Source organism: Magnolia sinica, chromosome 16, assembly GCF_029962835.1.
Source record: "Magnolia sinica isolate HGM2019 chromosome 16, MsV1, whole genome shotgun sequence".
In the NCBI taxonomy this organism is placed as follows: domain Eukaryota; kingdom Viridiplantae; phylum Streptophyta; class Magnoliopsida; order Magnoliales; family Magnoliaceae; genus Magnolia; species Magnolia sinica.
The window spans coordinates 31,459,715-31,464,174 of NC_080588.1; positions in this window are offsets into that span (position 1 = coordinate 31,459,715).

Genomic DNA, 4,460 nt, shown 5'->3' on the forward strand with positions numbered 1-4,460 from the left:
GCAAATAAGGAAAATCTCTAAGTTTTCAGCTTTTATCGATATATCGAGACCACCTCGATGAGATCGAACACCAGTTATCAATGTCCTCGAAAATGCAATCGCTGTCATCGAATTCAGGACTACTTGTGTCCAGTAACCAACTTGACCTCTGGACAAAATTATCGATGAATCGATGAAGCTATCGATATCATCGACATTCAAATTTCGAGATCATTGAGATGGCTCGATATAATCGAATTCTGGTCTGTTTGTGTCTAGCAAGCTTCTAAGGCAAATCATGCATTTATCGATGACTAAAGGAAGCCTCGATATCCTCGAAATTCAAACTCTGATGATATCGATAGCCCTTCGATGTTATCGATTTCAGACCAAACTGCCTAGCAAGCTTTTTAGGTAAATCCTCTTTAAATGATTTGAGGAATCGAGACTCCTTCAATAATATCGATATTTAAATGTCGATCATATCGAATCTAGGTCGATATCATCGAATTAGGACAATGGAGTGTCCAGCGAGCTTATAGGAAAATCTTCTATAAAAGATCGATGAAACGAACTAGTTATCGATATCATCTATATTTGAAATCCGATGACATCGTGGGAGGCTTGATAATATCGAAGCTGCTGTCTCAAGTCTTAGCTAGCTCTCTTTTTTTTTTCATTTTCAAGGAGTCGAATCGTGGGTCGATGAAATCGGAGTTCGAAATCCGATGACATCGAAGCATGCTCGACACGATTGATCTGTGTATAAGAGATTCAACTGTGATTGTCAGAAGAGTTCATATCTTCGATCTGTCCCTCAATGTCTTCGAAAGTATATGTTCGATGATATCGAAGATGGCTCGATGATATTACCACCTTAATGGTAAATCATTGAGCTGGGATACCTTGAATGCTTAGATGCTTAGAATTACTTCGTCTCTAAAACAGGAAAACATTTAATAGAGTAGGATTCCAACATAACCTTGACCCAACCCATCACCTTACATTGGAGCATCATAAGTGTTACGGATTAAGGGAGCTAAAGATCTTTCGTCATCAAGGAGGAGATCTTCATCAACGTGCTTAATGGGGCTCCTCTACTTATCTTTAAGTCATTAGAGTCCAGAGACCCTACTGATCATTCTTTTATGCAGGATTGGGTCACAGGTGATTCTCACCCCTTTCAAGTTCTCATAGGAGGCCTCCAACGGGAGAATACGTGTGAGTGTTGTGTGTTGACCCTTGCTCTTGGTGAGCATAAACTTAGGTCCTTAGTGTAGGTCCATGGTCTGTGTGGCCTAAAACCTAGGTATTGTGTGTTAACCTTTGCTCTTGTGTAGGGCATAAACTGTAAGACCCGTATCCTAGACCGTACCGTTCCGTAGGCTTCTGCAGTCCTCCCAGTCAGATTCCGGTGACCCGCAACTTGTTATCGACATTTGCACGTGATCCTGAGTCGTGTCCCGCATTCCAAAATTGGCTCAACCCGAGACTTGTACCCTAGCGACCGCGCCGTCATCGCGGTTCCGATGCCGCGTCTCGTGCTTCGAGGTGATACATAGGCTAGGAGATGTGGGCTCGCATTCAGTTCGAGGAAAACACCACATGTTGCAAATCCCAAGAGAATCCATCACATCAGTCCCATCAATCAAGCACACATCACACCCCATCACTCACCCATCCCCAAGTACAACCACCCCTCCCTAAAGTCAACTCTCTCTCCTACACAAGTACTCTCATCAGTCACATCTCTCTTCTCTCTCTCTCTCTTACAACCACTCTCTCTCTCTCTCATCTCTCTCTCTCATTCTCTAAGCAACCCAACCGTCCAAGCTCTCCATGAGAAGAGCTTGGTGTCACCCACCTTCCTACCCTCCTCATCTCTCATGTCCACCGTCCAACCTCCATCATCCTCCATCAATGTTGGAGCTTTGGACTTAAAGGGTCCAAGGAGTCTAGAAGAAGCAAGAACGGTGGGTGATTTTATGATTTTCTACTATTGATTTTGTGATTTGAGGGCCCACATATGGTGGGACCCATGATGATGTACGTATTGTATCAAGGAGGGGCCTATAGTGGCTGGGTCCCTCCATCACCATCCGATTTCCCTCTCTCTCTCTCTCTCCCTTTCTCTCCTTCTTTTGATGACCCACCTGATTTATGTGTAACATGCCACGCTGTCCATCTGAAGGACGTCAGTAAGATTCGTGGACCCCACCATATGTGTTGTATGTAAATCATCCAACAGCAGATGCTGCTGGACGTACGCATAACACAAATATCAGCTTTGGGCCACCTACGTGGGTCCCACCATCATGATGCGTTGTATACCCTAGTCGTCCCTCCTAGACGAGCCTGGATGAAGAAACTAATATCAACTTGATCAGATGGGCCACCACGTGCTGGCACCACCCTGACATATGTGTTTTACCACACCGTCCAGACCATGGACAGTGGGGCCCTACCGTACTGTGTGGGTCCCATCCTCACCATTCAATCTGTTGGGACGGTGGGTCCCGCCCTAGGGTATGTGTTCACCTGGGCCGTCCATTCATGGGACCTTCCTCCTACACGTGTGGAATCCTCACCGTCCAGCAAGGACAGTGGGATCCATCGTGATGTGAGTGATTTATCCATGCTGTCCAAATACGGGACATGGACCCCCATTCTGCATGCGTTTCATCCAGTCGTTCATCTGTGGGCCCCACACGTGATGTATGTGCTTCACCCACACGTGGGACCCACCTAGTGCAGTGCTTCATCCAAGACGTCCTGTACATGGACGTGGACCCCACTCACTGCGCTGTGCAGTATCCACTCCATTCATTCAAATTCCATATCATTTTAGAGCTCACACATGTGGTGTATGTATCAACACCATTCATCTGTGTGGGGCCCCTACATGATGTGCGTGTGGCACCCTCACCGTCCAGCTGGACGGTGGGACCCACTAGATTTATATATTGTATCCTCACCGTCCGGATATGGATGGTGGTAGGTGCAGCACACCGTGATGTAGGTGTAATCCTCTCCGTCCGTCCATTCACCTGGATTGGTGGGCCACACGTGCGGACCCACCTTGGGATGGAAGCTAATTGGCTAGTGTACTTTACATCAGCTATATAGCTAATGTATTGACGTCAGCAAGTTCTGTGGGTCCCATCTAAATCGTGGACACCACCCTGATGTATCCCTTTCATCCACACCGTCTAGGTAGTGTTGGATGGTGCTGGACAATGTTTGGATAGTGCTGATCATCATTAGTGGGCCATGTGCCCCATAGAATGATATGTGCAGTGATACACATGTTACACCTACAACTATTGAAATGATTTTGGTGCGGCCCATGTGATGAGGCCCACCTTGATGTATTTGTGGCCATCCATGAGGCCGCCTTAATGTATTTATAGCTCATCCGTGAGGCCCACCTCGATGGATTTGAAGCCCGTCCATGAGGCCTGACGTGTTGTATATGTGGCTCACGCGATGCGGCCCATTGTGATATGTATTAGGCCCATGACGCGTGGCCCATTTGATGTATTCGAGACCCAAATACGTGGCCCATTTGATGTATATGAGACCCATGTGTAAGGCCCACATGTTATGTATTTGAGGCCCATGAGCAAGGCCCACCTATTGTGTATATGAGGCCCATCGTGATGTATATTAGGCCCTTGTGTGATGCCTTTGAGGAGGCCATGGGCCCACTATACGTTTGGATTTATGTGGGCCACTCCTTGGGAGCAATGTTGGTTAAATGTCCACATGTTGGGCGATAATGGTGAAATGTCCACATTGTGACCTTCCCTTAGGCCTTGTTCGGCCGATTTGTCGAGGCTAATTGTATAGGCCGATTCCGATTGTCGAGGCCGAGTATCGGGGCCGATTCTAATTTTTCGAGATCGATTGTATAAGTTAATTCTGATTTTTCAAGGCCGATTATATAGGCTGATTCTGATTGTCGAGGCTGAGGCCGATTCCGATTATCGAGGCCGAGGCCGATTGTATAGGCCAATTCCGATTGTCGAGGCCGAGTATCGAGACCGATTTCGATTTGTCGAGGTAAATTGTATAAGCCAATTCCGATTGTCAAGGCCGAGTATCGAGGCCGATTCTGATTGTCAAGGTCGCATATCGAGGCCGATTCCGATTGTCGAGGCCGAGTATTGAGGCCAATTTCGATTTGTCAAGGCCGATTGCATGGGCCGATTTCGATTATCGAGGCCGAGTATTGAGGCCGATTCCGATTTGTCGAGGCTGATTCAGATTGTCGAGGGCGAGTATTAAGGCCGATTCCAATTTGTCGAGGCCAATTGTATAGGCCGATTTCTATTGTCGAGGCCGAGTATCGAGGCTGATTCCGATTGTTAAGGCCAATTGCAATTATTGAGGCCGATTTCAATTGGCAAGGCCGATTGTTGAGACCTATATGATGTATATGCGACCGTAGTTGAGGCCCATTGTGATGTGTATTCGACCTG